General features: G+C 43.0%; 1 pseudogene; it reads left to right on the top strand.

Annotated features, from left to right (window-relative positions):
* Positions 1–19,129: 19,129 nt before the first annotated feature.
* On the top strand, positions 19,130–20,056 carry LOC142430397 (exosome complex component RRP43 pseudogene; annotated as a pseudogene).
* The last annotated feature ends 1,487 nt before the right edge of the window (positions 20,057–21,543 follow it).

Raw genomic sequence — 21,543 nt, 5'->3', positions numbered from 1 at the left:
TTGTAATGTGTGAGCCCCTTGTTGCAGTGGCGGTGTCACTCCATCTCCCTGAAGGTCTTCTTTTTCTGACCCTCCACTTTACCAAGCACGCTTCCTGCTTTGTTGTTAGGTGCCTTTGTGTTAATATTCAACTCACAGCAAGCCTCATGTGATGGAACAGAGCTGACCCATGGGGCTCCTTGGCTGTAATCTGTTCAAGAGCATATGACCTGGTCTGTTCCCCCAGGGAGCTGGCTGCTGGATGAGGTCAAAGTACCAACCGTGTGGTTAGCAGTCACGCACTGTACCCATCACCCCACCAGCAGGACCTCTTCCTTCTGATACGGGTAAAGCCCAATTTTCCATCAGGACTCTTAGCTTCCACTGGTTAGGTGTTCAATGCAAGCGATCAGATAATAATCACTGGTAAACCGGCCAACTGTGCTGTTGCTGACATCAGTTTTCCTAAGGCAACGTTCAGTCTAGTTAACTATCAGCTAGCATGCTCATGTGGAACTGTTACCATTAACATCACAAAGATGCAAGAAATTACACAGACACCACCCAGTTAAAGACAAAGCAGAACAATAATGCAGCTTGAGGCTTGAGTTCTACAAGCACATCCTGTTTGCAAAGTTTAGCATTTGTCTTAGGGTACGAAGGAGACCCCCAACTTTAAATGTAATTTAAGGAGAACACGTATTGAGTCTTAAAGAGTACAAAGACAAGATGAAGACACATCGCCTGGATGAAGGAGACCCTTAGCATGGAAGCCAGAATGCAAAGATTCAGGGACTTCAAAAGGACGAGAGAGGGCAGAGGAAACTTTAAGAAGGCGAAGCACCAGTTACAGGTGGGATTGTGGGGGCAGGAACCGGACTTTGATGGGAACCATGGCAGTGGTTCTCAGCCTTCTGGATGCCGCGACCCTTTCATACAGTTCCTCATGTGGTGGGGTCCCCCAAGCATCAAATGATTTTTGTTGCTCCTTCATAACTGTCATTTTGCTACTGTTATGAATCGTCGTGTAAATCTCTCATAGGCAGGATGTATTTTCTTTTTTTTTTTAGAACATTTTATTAGGGGCTCATACAACTCTTATCACAATCCATACATATACATACATCAATTGTATAAAGCACATCTGTACATTCTTTGCCCTAATCATTTTCTTTTTTTTAATGATTAATCACAAAACAACATGTAATTCTATATTGTGAAGTATTTCTTTCTAATGACAAATCAGTGAAATGTTATCTTGAGGTGTGGTGTAGCATGGGTAACAGTCTGCACGCTGGGCACTCATATGTGGGTTTATCTGCATATGGGCATACCTGTCTGGAGATGAATGGAGGAGCGATGTCTCCGTTCCTAAGACCATCAGAAAAATTAGAAATATGTTTTCTGATTGTCTTAGGCGACCCCTGTGAAAGGGTCACTTGACTCCCAAAGGGGTCACGACCCACAGATTGAGAACCTCTGTATTAGACAGAAGACCTTAAAGATTGGTCCAGGGCCTTTGGACCAAGGGAGCCAGGACATGACTCCTCACATCGGTTCCCAGTGTGGTGGTCTCCTAAGGCCGACTCTCCCTTGGGCTGGTTATTGGGAGTGCAGGTACTCGCCTCTGGCGGAGGTCAAGACTGTTCACACACTTGGTCAATGGTCAGAAGGAATTCAATGGATGCTTAATGCACACGAGACTCTGCAAGTGGATTGGGGGCTGTCACTGTCATCCAAAGACTTCCCTAGTGCTCGGGATCTGAGTTCTAATACATATTTATAATTTCAAAACTGTATCTCATATATGTGAATAATGAGATGCATGAAAGACACCAAGTGGTTTCAAAACATGTTGCTATGACTTGTTAAGCTGGCTGTGCTCTGCGGGGCCCTGTGGAGTTCTCAGATTCCCAGGAGACTAATTCAGAGATGAACTGGGGCAACTTGGGAATCCATCCTTGGGGCTAGGTTGTGAATGACGATTTTTAGCCTGTTTCTCTTAAACATTATAAAATGTGGTATGTATTAGTATGTAATGATGATGTAAACCAATGCAATATAGTATATATTTTGGGGAAATTCCACTACCTTAACAAATGAGTCATTTTCATTTTTCTATGTACAGTCTATATAACTTTTAATGGCAGTTTAATGACAATTCAAATATCCCCTTAAAGGGAACTGATAGCAATGATGGATGAATAACAAGCCCCCTCCCCAGAGAGAGATGAATAACAGAAATGTAGGTGAAGGGATACAGCAGATGATGTAAGATATGAAAAAATATATAATTTATTAAGGGTTCACGAGGGCAGGAGGGAAAAAAGAGGGGCTGACATCAAAGGGTGCAAGTAGAAAGATAATGTTTTGAAAACGATGATGGCAACATATGTACAAGTTCACTGGATATAATTGATATATGGATTTTTATATCTGCAAGAGCCCCATAAAATGATTTAAAATAAATAAATATCCCCGTAAAGACAAACTGCTAAACCCAAAGCAAGCTGCTTCTTAGCTAGGAGAGATGCTGATGTAGCATTTGAGAGATAGGGCCCATGGACAAGAGGTTTAATTCATTGACTTCTTTAACACCTTCTGACCCTTGTAAAGTAACAATTCTCAAAATCTTTATCTGTGTACATGTCTCACCTCCTGCTCTAGATTATTCTCTCATGGACAAGGGGGGAACATGGTTGTTCACTATTGCATTCTCTATGGGTTAGTGGGAGCACTCATCCGGCGCTCTGTTAGAAAGAAAGAGAGTTTATTGGCGGAATAATTACATTCCATGAAACAGCTCTCACTCAGCATCTCAGGAGAAGATGCAGCGAGTTGGGGTGTCCTAGGAGGAGGGGCACAGACTGTAGCTGGCAGAGCAAACAGAGGCATGGTGTCACTTCAAAGAGAAGTTCTAGGAAAGGGGAGGATTGACAAGGATTTGTCAAATTATAAACTTTTCTTTTTTAACAAGTGCTAGCAAACTTGATAAGGCAGCACTTCTAAAGCACACTGGGATGGGAGGGCAAGTCTTGTGATGAAATGTAGAGCTGACTAATTCTAGATGAAGCCCTTGAAAAGTAAGACAAATTATTTTGGTTAAAAAGAAGAAAAAGGCTGAATCCACTCCAATTTGAAGCCTTTGAAATGCAAAATGTTGTTTATCTGGTGCAGGGAAAGTGATGATGGCTTAGACAGGTCACCTGGTGATTGGGGAACAGTTAAAGGCAGACATTTTAACAAGGACTAAATTGTGTTTAGTTTTTTTTTTCATCTCTTAGAAATTCTGATTCTTTTCTTCTTTGTGGTTTCAAGAGTAATACTTTGACAAGGAAAAATGCCGAATGGTTTTCTTTAGAAAGGGAGACATGAAAAATCTTCATTTAAAATCAGATTTCTATGTAGGCCGGATGTCATCCTGTGGGTGTATGCTGCTTGCTATCAGGTGTCATTGAGCCAGTCCTTAGGGACAGCAGAATGAAAACCCCCCTGAGCCCGCACCATCCCCACTATTGTCATGTTCGAGCCAAGTCAGTCCATCTTGTAGAGGGCCTTCCTCTTCACGGCTGCCCTGCCACAGCGCTGTGTGGGAGAAAGACAGGGCTTTCTACTCCCATAAAGAGTTACAGACTCAAATAAAAACACATCTTCAATCAATTCAGAATAAAATTGTAGAACTGAAGAAATCTGGGGGTGGAAAAAAAAAAGAACAAGAAATACAGGCTTGGAAAGCGACGGGGCAGTTCTACCCTGTCCTATAGGGTTGCTATGAATTGGAACCAACTCACATGGCAATGAATTGCTCTCCCAACCCCAACCCCACCCCACTTTACCAAGCGTGATATCTGTTTCCTGGGTGTTTTCTAAGATTTGCTGCCATACTGGAAACATCTAGTGTGCACCTTATACATAAAAGATGATTACTAAGTACTTGTTGAAAAAGTGAATAAGGCTTAGTGAGTTAAAGTTCATTGTGCCAACCTGGCTGATAAACACGTGTGCAGTTAATTGAAGGGCCAAGGGATAAATGGCTCGGTGAGCTTCGCCTTTCTAGTTCTTGGTCTCTTGCTTTGTGATGGTAAGACCAGGGTGCAACTGCCTTAGCCAGTTCCCCGCTTCAGCTGGCAAGGCTCACTTCCTGCAAGACATCCCCGAGGAGAAGCCACACGGACCTACCCCAATGCAGTCCTAGGTGCTGGAGCAGCCGTGTGGAGACCTCTGCTAGTGCTGAAATGCTTACACATTCACTGATTCAGCTTTCCTCCTGCAGTCGGCATCATAGTGTGTGTTTTGTGAGATGGAGGGCTTTGTGGATTGGTATTGGACATATGGGTTAAGAGGTTAATGTTGGACTTGTGGGCATGGACAGCACTGGGTTGGGATGTTTTCTTGAGGTGCACTTAACCTTTATATAAAACTGTCTCTTATACATGAGTTACTATGGATTTGTTTCTCTAATACACGCAGACTAACACAAAGGCTATTCAAGCTGGGTGGGTGGCTGCTGGGGTATAGGATGAGGAAGGGAGAGCAAATCTATTTGGTTCCCCCAGCTGTTCTCTGACCTAGCCGGTGATGGTCTCATGAGGGAAGAAACCTGACAAGGTGGATATGGGCTAGCACCACGATCACTCAGGGTAACTCATGTGTCCCTGACTGCTGCTGGCTGCCCTGCTGGCTCTCAGCTCCTCCTCCCCAGAGACCAACGAACAACAAACACCCTGTATGATCCTTGAGAAGCCCTCCTCTTCCAAGATAATAACAGGCATGTTAACAGGAGGAGCCCTAAGGAGAGCCCTGAGCAATAAGGAGCCGGGGGGAGAGGGGGGGTTGATAATTTTGACATTATTGCTGTAGGAAGGAAGAGGATAGGCTGTCTAACCTGGGTTCTTCAGGAGTTGGATGCTACAGTGATGGCTTTTGTGTGGGCGGCGTAATGGTTATGCATTGGGCTGCTAACAGCAAGGTCAGCGGTTTCAAACCACCAGCTTCTCTAGAGGAGACAGACCAGGCTCCTTACTCCGGCAAAGAGTTACAGCCTCAGAAACCCACAAGGGCAACTCAATTCCACGGTGTCCTACAGAGTTGCTATGAGGTGGAATCAACTCACCCGGTCATGAGTTTGGTTCGATTTTCGATGTGACCCCAGGGAACAAGGAGAAAGGAGGAACACAGAGTTAATGCAGTCAGTGTCCCCAAGTCCGGTTGCTGGGGATGTGCTACCTCTGGGCAGTCGTGTGAAATACATCTCAGTACTGCCCATTTAGAAGCAGAAAGGAGGAAGTGTTTCTGTTCTGCCTCCTTGTCGCCCACTGATCAAAGGCTCAGTCCCCATAGGTTGCTCACTCCCCTGCCCTTTGGGCTTTTTCATGCCTGAAGGCTCACTACAAAGTCAATCATGAAAAGACAAATGTTGTGTGAGACCACTGCTCTCTGGGCGAACACTAGGACAAAGACAGGCAGTGGCTCCCAGGTCACGCGGTCAGTCACTGTGGCCTTCCACGACTCTTCCGAGGCTTAAAAACCATTGAGCACTTCCTTCTTTTTTTGTCCCCAACGAGTTTAATTGGCATTTAATCCACATATCATGCATTTCAATAATGCAGTCATGACAAGAAGAGTTGTACAATCATTACCACAATCAATTTTAGAATATTTTCTGCCCCAGCCCAAACCATGGTTAAATTACTTTTGAGTTCCCTCCCCACCTCCCACATACATTGTTTGTTCCCCAAACCTCCTCACTCTCCCTGTCTCTCCCACCCTCCACCCCTACCTCCCCTATATTCCCTTGCATTAGTTCCTTTTTTTTTTAAAACATTTTATTACGGGCTCATACAACTCTTATCACAATCCATACATATACATACATCAATTGTATAAAGCACATCTGTACGTTCTTTGCCCTAATCATTTTCTTTTTTTTTCTTTTCTTTTTTTACATTTTGCATTAGTTCTTATCTCTATGTTTTCACTCCTGTGCTTCGCAAACTGGAAAAACCAACCAACCAACAAACAAAAAACAGAAAAAAAAAGTGGTAAGGATAGAATAATAATACAAACAATAAAAATACAAATAGTGGGGAAGGAAGAAAAGGCCACCGTGAATATTTCAGAGGCCAGGGAAGAAATGTTTGTCATGGAACAAGCAAAGTGTACACGCACCTTGAAGAACCTCGGGGGGCGGATCTCTGCAGAGGGGTTTGGGGCTTCCCCTGTCCTCCATAGCCGTCTACACATTGGGTGTTTGCAGTAGAGTCTCAGATCCTTTCCCCTTGGCCGTATTTGACTTTGTAATTCTTGTCTTTGGATCACACAAGCGGCTGTCTCACTTCCTTATTCGGCCATCATGACGACCACTTCCCCAGGGGAGGCTCTACCTCAGTTAAGGACAATTCCTCATGTGGGGGAGAGTGGGAGGCCCAAATCGACCAGGACCCGTGGTAATGTCCTGTGCTCACCCTGAGTGAGTGGACTCAGTCACATTGGTGTTCAGTGCACTCCCCCAGAGACTCATGACCTAGAGGAGTGTGTGTGTTTCTAAGAAAATGACTTCACTTCGCTTGGTTAATACAATGGGGGGGAGGGGGCCTGCGGGGTGGGGAGATGGGGGTGGCTTGCCTTGGGGAAAATGCTTGACATGGCTTTGATGGACTCCCCAGAGAGAGAAGCCATCCAGTATTATATGACCAATTATGCATTTTTTAAAGAGTTTTAACAGAGTTGCTTTTCCAATTTCATCACACATACTCTTATTGATCTTATTATCTTATTCTCAATAATGATTCTGTACATTATGAACATGTCTCTTGGAAACTTGACTGTGTGGGTACATCACTCTATCAGAAGCTGGGGAGCTGGGGCAAGCACAGGAGGGGAGGCAAGGAAGACGGGCCGAGTTTCATCTCTGCTGTGGGTTGCCCTAGGACTTCGGGCAAGTCACCTCACCTCTCCGGCTTTAGTTTTTCAACTGTCCAATGAGGTAATTGCATCAGATGAGTTCCCTACCCCTTTTCAGTGTGAATAGAGTATGGTTTTACAGATTGAGAAATGTCTGTTATTTGGGCTGTAATTTAGATTTTAAAAAGAGACCAAGAAACACCAAACTCACTGCCACTGAGTCAATGCCAGCTCACAGTGACCCTATAGGACAGTTCTGGGGCTGTAACACTCGGCAGGAATAGAAAGCCTCAAAGGGGAAAAAAAAAAAAAAAAGAAGCCTCATGTTTCTCCTGAGAAGTGGCTGGGGGTTTTGAACTGCTGACCCTGACAGTGCTACCAGGGTTCTTTTGTGGTATTATTAGGTGCCCCAAGATAAAGTGTATTTTGCTATATATGCATAATTTGCTCACAGAAGAAACTCACCGGCTGACATCTGTTAGAATTTTTAGTCTCCCAAACTGTGAGAAATTAAAATTCTGCTCTTTAAAGACACCCCCATGTGGCATTTTTCAAACTTTCAGACTAAGACAGCCCCCAACAGGGTTTCTATCACTCAGCATAAAACATTTCAGATTTTCAGGATGAACACAGAACTGATTTTGTTCCATGCAATTTTAAGCCCTAATTTAAAATGTGAATTTCGGGTGATGATCATAGTATCAGCAGAAGTGATTTCTGGTACAACCTAACTCTACCGGCTTCATGACAAACAGTAGAACAATCCGGTAGCTAAGAACACGCCGATGAAGGTAGTGAGTGACTGAGGGAGGAGTGGTGATTCTGGAGGAGGAGACAGATGCACACAAAGGAAAACCCACAAGGCCTTGCGAAAGTCCAGCCTTCCTCACAATGCCCTTCATCATCAAAGGTTCTTCAGGAAGCTTCATGGAAATGGGCTTTTCAACTGGGAGGAAAAAGTGGTTTTAATGGTTCCTAGATGTGTAAGTTGTACCTGGTAAATAGAAAATAAGATTTGATTAACATTTTATTTATAATCCAATTTTCTTAAATGTTTATCTCATGAAGAATATCTATAAAACACAGGACAGGAAGAATGGGTTGGATTGGGTTTTCTTGTTCGTGGTCTCCTAAATCAGATGTAATTTGAATGTTCTATGCCTCGTTAGGGCGTGGACACTGAAAATGTCCTGTCAAGCAGAGAAGACCTCTTCCGCTTACAGACTCTCCACCAGCTATCATGGCAGCTGGGAACGGGTTTCTTGATGTGTTTATGGACATATCTGCTCATGTTCCTGTCGTGGTCCAGCCTCTTGGTGGAAGCTCACTGTTCATTGATTCAAATATATACCCTAGAATAGGAGAGGATGTATAGCAGCCATACGTACCCTTCTCTTTGCTTAGGTTTACACCCCACCTGAGTACCCCCTTCTGAGACATGTCTTTCATGAGAATGTCATCGGAACTTGCAAAGAGGTTTTTTTTTTTTTTTAAGATTTTTTATTTTTTTATTTTAACAATTTATTGGGGCTCATACAATTCTTTTCACAGTTCATACATATACATACATCAATTGTATAAAGCACATCTGTACAGTCTTTGCCCTAATCATTTTTTTCTCTTTTCTTCTTTTACATTTTATTAGGGACTCATACAACTCTTATCACCATCCATACATATACATACATCAATTGTATAAAGCACATCCATACATTCCCTGCCCCAATCATTCTCAAGGCATTTGCTCTCCACTTAAGCCCCTTGCATCAGGTCCTCTTTTTCCCCCCCCCCCTCCCTCCCGCAAAGAGGTTTTATGCCTCTGGCTAATGATACCAAAAACAGAATGCTCAGAGATTGAGCGGTGGTTATAGTCTTTCTCCAAAATTCTGTGTTAGAGTAGCTGACACTCTCTTGTTCCATATCATATACTTGCTGAATTAATCAAAACGTGCTCATGACTGAGATTCTATTTCTTATGTTCACATCTACTCAATAAGAGACGGAGTGCTCTAGAGCTCTCTCAGTCTTACAATCTTTTTTTTTTTAATTTTAACAATTTATTAGGGGCTCATACAATTCTTATCACAGTTCATACATATACATACATCAATTGTATAGAGCACATCTGTACAGTCCCTGCCCTAATCATTTTTTTCTCCTCTTTTCTTTTTTTACATTTTATTAGGGACCCATACAACTCTTATCACCACCCATTCATATACCAGTCTTACAATCTTGTAGGTAACTTTTGCATTTACAGAAGCCCTGGTGGCACAGTGGGTTAGGCATTAGGCTGCTAACTCCAAGGTCAAAAGTTCAAACCCTGAGGTGGAAGATGAGACTGTCTGATCCCTTAAATTCTTGGAAAATCTATAGGGAAGTTCAGAATTGACTCAAGGGCAGTGGGCTTGTTGTTTTACCTGAAACAACCTTAAGTGGGTCAAAGGGAGATCAAATGCAAAGATGTTACATTTTAGCCTAACTACATCCACTGTATCAACTGTAAAGTACTGTCGGATTACAAAGCTACTCACATCCCTCTACTATGGTCAGAGGGGATTCACCAGAAGCTTCATCCTTGTATGGACCCTGCAGATAGATTTTGGCTTCCACTGTCATCCACTGCCTTCTGTGACCCAGGTGTTCACAATTTAAGCTCTGATACCATTCTCTCCTTTGGATAGCAATTTTATTATTTATAATCCTTGGATCACACAAGCTTGTGTGCTTCTTCCACGTGGACTTAGTTGACACCTCACTCAGCTGGCTGCTTGCCTGAAGACAAAACTTTAAGACCCCAGATGCTATTCTGATAGCTGGGCACCATCTAGTTTTTCACCACACTTTGCCATAGCACCCATATCTTCAGTGATCTCTTCATGGGGTTGAGCATCAAGCAGACAGGGCCGTGGGTTTTTTTTTTTTACAGGGAAGTCAAACACACATTAACTTTTTACTGAAATCCAGCAAAGGAGATCAGTAATGAAATACTACTGCATTCGTTTTTCTTTCTTGCATATATATTGTTTCCTTTGGAATCACTGAAAAGATTTTTTTGGAAATCAATGGCAATTCCGCATTTGGACAAACTCCAAGAAACACTTGGCAGAGTAAGACTCATGCCCAGCACACATGACTAATTTTCTTTCTTTCCCATCTGAATGACGTATCAGTTTGGCTCTATGCTTTCTAAAGTGATTTTGAAGTCATCTGAGTAAAATTTCATTTGATTAAATGATTAAAGTTGGGAGGTTCAAAGTTATCTTTAATAATAAAAATGTACCATAAGTAATCTTTAAAGATGAACCCTTCTCAAGAATTTGTGTGAATCATCACAGACTTCAGTTTTATTTCACTGTTCCTTAATATTTTTTGTTGAAAGACCGTTAGAGGATCTTTAATCATTTCAATAGCTTCCTATTAAAATGCCTACTTTTTTCAAAAGTTCCTTCTAGCTTTGTCTATATCTGCAAATATGTCACATAGCTGTGATTATAGCATGTGCAGCCATGCTTCCCAACTAGAAGTGATTTTCCCAGCCCAAGGGGACAATGGGGATTGTTTGAAAACATTTTGACTGACATAGGTGTAAGGATGTTTCCATCATCTATTAGGTAGAGGTTAAGGATGCTTGCTGCTAAGCATACTACAAGGTACAGCCTTCTCTCAACAAAGAATTATACACCCAAATAGCAACTTTGCCAAGATTGAGAAAACCTGATACATACATGTGGTAGTTACATAATCTGGTGTCAATTTGGCACTTGAAATGATTAAGAGCGAAGGGGTGGAGTCTAGTCTGTCAATCAGGTCATAGCCAATGAGGCCTCTGTGTGGACATGCCTTCTCCTGAGGATTCTGAGAACTCCTATATTTTCCTCCTTGGATGCTGGAGACTCACTCTCTCTCTCTCTCTCTCTCTCTCCTCACTCTCTGAGAGACACTCTACTGACAAGACACATGGCGCTATGCTGATAAACCCTGTGCCCTGGGAACTGGAGGAGCCACATGGAGACCCCTGTCAGTGCTGAGATATTTACAACGCCAGTGGATCCAAAAACTTTCTACCCACTGATCTGTGATCATCCTGCATTTGGCATCATTGCATGTGTTTCGTGAGTCTGAAGACGATTTTATAGATTGGTATCAGACATATAGGCTAATATTGGATTTATGGACTTGATTTGGTCTGGGCTGGGATGTTTTCTCAATATTCAATGGCTTTTGTATATAAAGCTCTTTCTTATACACATGTGAGTGTCTATGAATTTGTTTCTCTAGTCTACCCAAATTAACACAATGCACATATATGATTATTTTGTGCTCTAAAATATTTTTAATTCAGTAATATATTACTTAATTATCACAAAATTTATAACTCTCCCTTAATCAAATGGACAATTTTATTTATTGATTTCTCCCCTCCCCACATATAGATATCATACAACAAATAACTCACTGCCATTGAGTCTATCTAATTTATAGCCGCCCTCTAGAACAAGGTAGAACTGCTTATGTGGGCTTCCAAGACTAACTAACAAGTAAAAAGCCTCATTTTCCTCCTGATGGCTTTGAACTGCTGACCTTGTGGTTAGCAGCCCACATAACTCATAACCACTATGCCACCAGTGCTCCTGCATAGATATCATAGATAAAACGTTAAACATTTCCATGGATAGAGCTTTTATATTAGTGTGAATTCCACATGAATAAACTTATGACAGAGAGTACCAGTATACTATAGGGCAGCAGTTCTCAACCCATGGGTCACGACCCCTTTGGGGGCCGAATGACCCTCTTTCACAGAGGTGCCTAAAGACCATCGGAAAACACATGTTTCCTATCATCTTAGGAACCGAGACACCACTCCTCTATCCGTCTCCAGGTGGTGTGCCCACATGCAGATACGCCCACCTATGAGTACTCGGCGTGAAGACTGACCCATGCTACACCACGCTTCAAGACAACATTTCATTGATTTGTCATTAGAAATAAGTATTTCACAATATAGAATTACATATTGTTTTGTGATGAACCACTAGGCTTTAATTCTGTTCAATTTGTAACAATGAAAATACATCCTGCTTATCAGATGTTTGCCTTATGATTCATAACAGTAGCAAAATTAGTTATGAAGTAGCAACGAAAATAATTTCATGGCTGGGGAGTCACTACCACATGAGGAACTGTATGACAGGGAGGCGGCATGAGGAAGGTTGAGAACCACTGGCTGAGACTGTCTTTCAGATTCCGATAAAATGGATGGTAAAACTGAAAGCCGGGCTCGTCTGTGGCAGGAACCGATCAGATAAAGAAAATGCACATATATCCCCCTTAGACACCCTAGAAACGAGGTGAGAGGGGACCTCATCAAAGGCTGAGAGCGTGCAAGATCCAGAGAAAGGAGGCAAACCGCCGCTTCCAGCCCTCACAGGTCCCGCGCCGGCCCTCCGGCCCATTTCATGGTCACTGTTAGAAACTGGTGTGAGGAGACGTACGTTGATTATTGCCATCTTTCATTCTCTTAATGGAGTACAAATATTATCCTTTTTTTCAGTTCCTCAGATCACCTTGTCTATTCAAAACACTGAAACTGCCCGACAGAATCCTTCCGCAGCAGCTTTTTCCCCCACTTATAAAATGGACGCTTCCAAGCTCGTAGTCACAGGCCAGCGGGAAGGGTCTTTTCAGAAGGACAGGTAATGGACGTTCCCCGTCAACACGTGAGAGGTACACATCTCCAACACAGCCTCGCTAGGAGTTGAGCCGTCTCAACAGCAGTGGGTTTCGTTTGATTTAAACCATGTGTAGACCCTTGAGTGGGGCAAACGGCCAAGCATGAAGATACTTAGTGAAAGGTTATTGATCTGAATCCACCCCGCAATGCCTCAAAATAGGGGTGATCTACTTTCCAAAGATCATCACCCCTGGAAGCCCTATGGAGTTCTCATTTGACACACATGGGGTTAACCCTAAGTCAGAATGTACTCAATAACATCTGATTTTTGGATATACCAAATTTGATTCCCAGGATAGTGAAAAGAGTTATTAACCTGATAGGCTGCTAACAGAAAGGTTGGAGGTTCAAGTCCATTCAGAGGAACCGTGGAAGAAAGGCCTGGTGATCTACTTCTGAAAAACCGCCATTGAAACCCCTATTGAGCACAGTTCTACTCTGATACATAGGGGGTTGCCAAGAATCATCAACTCAATGTCAACTGCGTTGGCTTGACTCTTTTTATACCAAGTATCAGGTACCCCTATAGCAGTGGTGCTCAACCTTCCTAATGCCATGACCCTTTAAGACAGTTCCCCATGTTGTCAGCTTAGAGGGTTAGGATACTGTGTGTGGGACTCCAAAGGAGGACATCTTGGTAGATTTTCTTGAAGGACACGGGATGACCAAGGAGGCTTTTGATGAAGAAATTTTAAGAACATTGAAGACTGTATTGGTATGAAAAAGGTCAGAAAAGTGGCACCAAAGATATATATATATATATATATATATATATATATATATTTTTTTTTTTTTTTTTCTTTCCCCATGAAAACCATAGGAAGGAACCTGCTCACTCTGCTAGGGGATCAAGGGCTGTCCTAGGAGACTTTCACTGGGAAAATCTTACACTACCCACTCTGCAACTCTGATGATCGATCCCCTTTCAGTCTGCTCAAAACTTACACAACATTTTAAAAGGATGTCACTTGAATCCCCCAAGGATATCCAAACGGCTGCTTTGATGTGGTATAAATTAAAAATTGCAGAATTCTGGAGGGAAGAGTCGTTAAGTGCCATCAGCTCCATCAGAGAACACTGCCCAGTCCTGCGCTATCTTCACAATTGTCATGTTTGAGCTTCTTGGGCAGCCCCGTGTCAACCCATCTTGTCGAGGATGCTCCTCTGATAGCCTGCCCACAGCAGGTGAGGCCAAGTCTTGTCCCCACCTTCAGACGAATATAGACCCAGATGGAGGACATGTTGAGAAACAACAACTTCACATTTTGATACTTTGGGGTGATAAGTATTTCTGCAATTTTGTAGCAATACTATGTAACTTACCCTTTTTGATTTTAAATTATATTTATATTTTACTGCATCCATTTTCCAAAGTGGCTTGATCCCATAGGCTTGGTCTCTTTTGCAATGCAATTATACCTATTTAAATGATCTCATTTCAGTTATGAGTGAGGAGCAAATTAAATTATGTATCCATCGTTGAGACGTTTCCACGGACATCATTTGGAAAGTTATTGTTTTGCATGTGCTTATCCACCCCTGCCCCTCGGGCCATTGGAAAGAGAAGCTTAATTCAGATGAACGAACAAGGTCCAAGGAATAAAAAGGAGTGAAGGGAACATTTTGCATGTGAAAATATAGATAAAACAAAAGTAGTAAGAAGTTACTCATACTTAACAACAAAAAACATACTCAGAGCTTCCAATGCTTTCACAGAAGACACAATTTGTTTTCTTTCCCTGGAAGAAAAAATTCAGAGTTTTAAGCTCCAAACTCTTCTATCTTTCTTAAATTGAGCAAAATAAAAAAGATACTGCATGCACCCCAGCCCTGGCCCACCAGGGAAGTTCCCTTGGTGAGCCTGTGACTCACTCACTCATCCTCCTTTTCTACTCTTGAAGGTAAGGTCCCTGTAGAACGAAAAGTGGGGAAGTGCGAACATTAACACATATGCTAGGTGTTTAGATCTCCGTGTGTTGACCCTTATTGTCTTCAGTTTGAGCCTGCAGTGTCTTCACATTCTGAATGTTAGGGGATTTTTGAATCAAATAGATCAGATTAAAAACTTAACCAAAAAAAAAAAAAATCAACCTCACTGCCATTGAGTAGATGCCGACTCAGTGACCCTATAGTTCAGGGTAGAACTGCCTCTGTGGGTTTCCAAGACTGTAACCCTTTATAGAAATAGAAAACCCAGAACTGTATAATGTTTCTTTTCTTGCTACTTAACTGTTCAAAAGCCCTACAGCATTTTTCCAACCCGCAACCCCAAGACCAGCACGTTAAGAGGCCACCTTTATTTTAAGAAGGAAATGTTTTGCTCATGTAACCACAAGTCAGCTCTTGAGTTTGGCCTAGACCTGTACTGTTTGGTCCAGCTGCAACTGGTTATGTATGACTGTTTAAATTTAAATAAAATAAAACAAAATAAACTTGAAATTCCATTGCTCATCACACTGCCCACATGTCCAGTGTTCTATAGCCTTATGTGCAAGTGGCTTCCTTCTCGGACAGCTCTGAACCGGACAGTTGCATTGGGCATGGGGGAGTCTCATTTCTCTTTCTGTCGTCAGCACCTCCAGAATGCCTGGGCATGGGAAGCTTCAACCACATTTAGGAAAGCCTTCGGGACCTTCATTGGCCGATGAGGCATGGCTCAACCTGAGAAGAAACAGCTGTAAACAGATTAATAATTGGAATTTGGAATGTAAGAAGTATGAGGCTGGGAAAATTAGAAGTTGTCAAAGATGAGATGGACCGGGTAAAGTACAGGGTCATCCAAAAAAGAGGAGACCCTGGACAAGATGGATGGACACAATAGCTGCAACAATGGGCTCAAACCCAAGAACACGAGTGACGGTGGCCCAGGACTGAGGGATGGGTGGTAGTGGTGTTCCTTCAGGCGTACGGAAGGTGGCTAAGAATCAGAATCGCCTTGAGGTCCCTAAACATTCTATTCATCCCCTCGTTGTATTAAAATCAACTTTTGGACACCTAAAGCATGATCAATTCACATGAGTCAGAGAAAGAAAGGGAACAGAATTTAGATATGGTTTCTCCTAAAACAAGGGCTAAATCATGTCCATGCTGTTAAAGTTAGTTGCCCTCAAGGTTGGGGCTCTGGTGGTGTGCTCCACTGCGTTTTCATTGGCTGATTCTAAGATGAAGGTCATCAGGCCTCGTTTGTCCAAGTTGGGAAGTTCCATGGAAGCCTGGGAAGCATCACAACAACATGTAAGCCTCTACTGACAGGTGACGGGTGGGACCCAAACCCAGGTCTTCTACGTAGAAGGCAAGAATTCTACCACTGACCTACCAATGTCTCATATCCAATAACACAAACAACAGCAGCCACAAACCCAACTCAGCACCAGCAAGGCTACCCTGTCGGACTAGAACTGCTCCTGTGGGTTTCCGAGACGGTAACTCTGTAGAGGAGTGGGAAGCCTCATCTTTCTCCTGTGATGCTTTTGAGTTGCTGACCTCAAGGTTTCAGTGCAACAAATAACCTACTATGCCAGAGAGCTCCCGAAGAAAGTATCACCTGGCATTATCTTGTGTGAATAAGCACTTTTAGGCGCTGTCAGTTTTGTGTTTGCAGATTGATCAGCGGAAAAGTTTTCAAAGAGGTCAAATGCTGTGTCAGCTGTGAGCCTCCAGGCAGATGCCCCTGGTGAGCATAACATTTGAAAGAGCTACTATTGTGGTTACACTTGGCTACACAGTGAGCCACCGTGCTGGGGCTACTTCCTGCAGGGCATATGCTCTTGGGACTGTGGTTTCTTTTCACCCTCACTAACTAAATGTGAGTTTAAAATATCACCTCCTCCTCCACACAAATCAACGAACTACCCCCAAAACGCTAGTTTGGGCAAGAGCACCCCAATGATCTTTTTTTGATGGTCTCTGTCAAAGAGTATCATCAGAAAGTAGCACACTCTGGATGTAGCAAAGTTTCACGGGAACTAATGATCGACGTGAATCACCTGTGTTCTAAACGGACTTTATGCTAGTCTTGATTAACACTCTGTACACCTCTATGATGCCAACCCTCTGGAAACAAAGCTTTCCCTTGATTTTTATAGAAGGTGAACCAGCAAACAAAGTCTTGCAGAGCCAATGGAATAGCAGGAATGTTGATAATTTGGGATGGAAAAACTCATCATTTGTATCTTGAGTCATTTAGGTGATGCATCCACCAGAAAAGGGGTGACGGGAAGCAAGCTCAAGGAGAAAGCAAAGGGACAGATGGTTCTGGAGGGGTTTGTGGGGAGGAAAAGGGGGGGAAGGGAGCGGTGAGCAAACAATGCCATAGACAGGGGAACAACTAGGGAATTAGAATCAACAACTAGGAAGATGTAGAGATCCTGGGGGTATTGGAGCAACAGCATTCTAGCTGAGAGGGAATTAGTAAGAGGCAGAAGTAGGGTGAACATGATGGTGGGACAGGAGGAAAGTGAAAGGAAACAGAGGAAAGATCTAGGAAGCAAAGTTACGGTTAGAGGCATAAACATAGGTGTGCAGTTATGTAAATGAATTAATAAAAATAGAGGTATTGGCCTATGTACATATATTTCTATGGCAATGGACAGACTTTGGGTCTCTGCTCAAGCCCTGCCTCAAGGCAAGAGCACTTTGTTCTAACAACCTGACATTCTGCGATGCTCACCCTCTCCGCATGATTGCTGAAGAAAAATGGGTACACAAGCAAATGTGAAGAAAGCTGATGGTGCCTGGCTATCAAAAGATATAGTATTTCGGGGCTTAAAGACTTTAAGTTAAATAAGCCCACATGGAAGAAGCACATCAGCCTGTGTGATCATGAGGTGTCGATGGGATTAGGTAACAGGCATCAGAAGACCCCCAAACAAACAAACCCATATTGTTGAGAAAGAGGGAAGTCAGACCAGAGACCCAAAACCCATCTGTAGACAATGGGACTTGGAAGGGTCACAAGGAAGGGATGAGTCAACCAGGGTGTAGTATAGCACCAATAAACACACAATATTCTTCTGGTTCAGGCTTGAAAGTAAACTAGAGGCCATCTAACTCAGAAGCAACAAAGCCCACATGGAAGAAGCACACCAGCTGGTGTGATCACGAGGTGCTAAAGGGATCAGGTATCAGGCATCATCAGAACAAAAAAAAATCTTATCACAGTGAATGATGGGGGGAGTGCTGAGTGGAGACCCAAAACCCATTTGTAGGCCACTGGACATCCCCTTACAGATGGGTCTCGGGGAGGAGACAAGTCAGTCAGGGTGTGAAGTAGCAATGATGAAACATACAACTTTCCTCTAGTTCCTAAATGCTTCCTCCCCCCTACCTTCCTTCCCTCCCCCCTATCATGATCTGAATTCTACCTTGCAAGTCTGGCTATACCAGAGGATTTACACTGGTGCCGATAGGAACTGGAAACACAGGGAATCCAGGGTGGATGATCCCTTCAGGATCAGTGGTGTGAGTGGCGATACTGGGAGGGTAGAGGGTGAGTGGGTTGGAAAGAGGGAACCGATTACAAGGATCTACATGTGACCTCCTCCCTGGGGGATGGACAACAGAAAAGTGGGTGAAGGGAGACGTCGGACAGGGCAAGATATGACAAAATAATAATTTATAAATTATCAAGTGTGCATGAGGGAGTGGGTAGTGGGGAGGGAGGGGAAAAAAAGAGGACCTGATGCAAAGGGCTTAAGTGGAGAGCAAATGCTTTGAAAATGATGAGGGCAAAGAATGTACAGATGTGCTTTATACAATTGATGTATGTATGGATTATGATAAGAGTTGTATGAGTCCCTAATAAAATGTTTTTAAAAAAAGAAAAGAAATAAGAGCTCACGATACATGGAATCCAGGCACAGAAACAGGAGTAGCAATCCCAGGAGGGTAAGGGGAAGGTGAGGAGAGGAAGGGAGGAAGAGGGAACCAATCCCAGTGATTGACACATAACCACCACCATCCACAGGGGCGAACAACAGAAGGCTGGGGAAAGGGAGACAGCAGTCAGTGTATATGAATATAATAATAGTTTATAATTTATCAAGAGGTCACGAGGGTGGGGGTGGGAGGGAAAGAAGAGCTGAAACCAAGGGCTCAAATAGAAAGTGACTGTCTAGAAAAGAATGATGGCAACACATGTGCAAATATGCTTGATACAATTGATGTATGGAATGTTATAAGAGTTATAAGAGCCCCCAATAAAATTGTCTTTTTTTTAATTAAATACTTTTACTGGGGGCTCTTACATCTCTTAGTACAATCCATACATTCATCCAGTGTGTCAAGCACATTTGTACATATGCCGCCATCCTCATTTTCAAAGCATTCTCTTCCCACTTGAACCCCTGATATCAGCTCATTTCCTCCACGTCCCGCCCTCCCTCACAAACCCTTGATAAGTTATAGATTATTATTTTCATATATTACATCATCCTGCATCACTCCTCACCCATTTTCCACTGTTTGTCCCCAAAATGAACTTTTAATTAAAAAAATAATAAAAGGGGGAAGATGGCAGCCGGGTTCAAAACTGTGGAACCGCTGGAGTACTACAGGAGGTTTTTGAAGGAGAACTGCCACCCTGATGGAAGAGAACTTGGTGAATTTAGGACCACCACTGTCAACATAGGTTCAATTAGTACTGCAGATGGTTCGGCTTTGGTGAAGCTAGGAAATACTACAGTTATTTGTGGAATTAAAGCAGAATTTGCAGCACCACCAACAGATGCCCCTGATAAAGGATATGTAGTTCCTAACGTGGATCTGCCACCCCTGTGCTCACCGAGGTTTCGGTCTGGACCTCCTGGGGAAGACGCCCAAGTGGCTAGCCAGTTCATTGCAGATGTCATTGAAAATTCACAGATAATTCAGAAAGAGGACTTATGCATTTCTCAAGGAAAGCTGGCTTGGGTTCTGTACTGCGATCTCCTTTGTCTGGACTATGATGGGAACATTTTGGACGCCTGCACGTTTGCTTTGTTAGCTGCTTTTAAAAATGTACAGCTGCCGGAAGTCACCATAAGTGAAGAAACTGCCTTAGCCAAAGTTAATTTAAAGAAGAGGAGCCATTTAAATATTAGACATTATCCAGTTGCAACTTCCTTTGTCATATTTGATGACACTTTACTCATAGTTGACCCAACTGGAGAAGAGGAACATCTGGCCACCGGAGCCTTAACAATAGTGATGGATGAGAAGGGCAAACTGTGCAGTCTGCACAAACCAGGTGGGAGTGGACTGAATGGCACTAAACTGCAGGACTGCCTGACCCGAGCAGTTACAAGACACAAAGAGGTGAAAAACCTGATGGATGAAGTAATTCAGAGTATGAAACCCAAGTAAACCACATCTTCCACGCGTCTTGTAGAAATGGGATCTGTTAGCACTGTGCACCAGCCTTTGCATTCAGTATCAAACCACATTCTTGATGTTCCTTGTCTTCCGTAGGTCACTGTCATGTGCAGGAAAACCATTTTTTGGAAAGGCAATGACTTAGGCAAAACCACCCTAGGTTCATTAAATCATTTCCCTGTTTATTTAAAAATCATAGGGTTGTGCTTCTATATAAAGTTTGTACATCTAGCAATGTAATATACCAACATGTTAAAAAAAACCCAAAACCAAATGAAGTAAAAACTCAAAATACTTTTGATTCAATGCTCTTTTCAAAGAGGAAAAAAAAATAAATAATGCGAGACTCAGAAAAAAAATAATAAAAGGGATGACACTTTCCCCACATTTCTGGGACATTCTAATTGAAATTAAATTCAAAAACAAATGGTAGGACATTTAATTATGTATCGTATTTCCTCTGGAGGCTCACTTAATGTCCCTTTCCAGAGAAAATAGTGACAAGGATAATTTACTTAGCTCTGTCCAGAAGTACAGCTGCGTAAACCTGGGTGCAGCTGGGTGAATGGATTAGTATCATGATCAGTGGCTATACAATCGAGTTACATGTCTATGGCAGCAAACAGCACAATGATTAAATCAATCGCTGAAAAAAATTACATGAATCTTTGTGGTGAACAAGTCATTGAGTTAATTCCTTATTTCCAAGAGAAGACCGAGAACAGTTTTGTGTTCTTAGGAAAACGGTACTTATACTTCCTTCATCCGATAAGCCCACATACCAGACAAACCTCTGATTGCTTCCAGCACCCTCTGAAGAAGGCAAAGCATCAAGCACTGGCCAGTCAAAACGGTTCCTTTAAAGACAGACTTTGAAAGCCAAAACTGACAAAAAGCCTGGACCCCTGATTACACAAGGGTCCAGAATCCATCCGCTCCTCTGAGGAGTCAGATGCGAGAGCCAGGAACCAGTCGCTCACAGTTGCCATTCCCTCAAAGCCAGGCACCTCGGTTACCTGGAGAAGTAGCTCATTGTGCACAGATCCCTGGCACTCCTTCATCTAAAGAATTCTCTGAATCCTTGACAACTCTCAAGAACGAATTTCTGGGATGCTACAATAGGGCTCCGCTAGATGTGAGTCTGGCCGCCTGCTGTGCCCTCTCAAGACAGACATTTTGAAATGGAATGTTACTGCCCTCAGAAAAGGCGAGTAAGGGGCAGTGCCCTTGTCCCGCCAGGAAGCACAAGGCCCACAACTGCCCTCCCCCGGCAAGGGCGAGCTCATCCGCAGGCATGCATGGCTGTTCTCGGGGGACAAGCTGAACATTTCTAGTCTTTATTCATAAAACGTGCAGTCTCCAAGGAACTGGGTTGAGGTTATTGATTGCGATTCGAAAGAGCAGCTTTTGCTTGTGTTCAGGTAGTAGACTCTTCATCCTCAGTGAGCTGCTAAGCAAAAGGGGTGTCAGATGCCAGAATGTGCCTGCACCATGCTTTAGGTCTCTCCTTTCCCCTCAATGCTACCGTCATGGCAACAGTGGGTGCCACACCTTGGCTCCGCCTCCCCAGAGGT

Source organism: Tenrec ecaudatus, chromosome 17 (assembly GCF_050624435.1).
Source record: "Tenrec ecaudatus isolate mTenEca1 chromosome 17, mTenEca1.hap1, whole genome shotgun sequence".
Lineage (NCBI taxonomy): Eukaryota > Metazoa > Chordata > Mammalia > Afrosoricida > Tenrecidae > Tenrec > Tenrec ecaudatus.
Note: the sequence above shows the minus strand (reverse complement) of the source record. Positions and strands in the feature narration are given on the sequence as shown.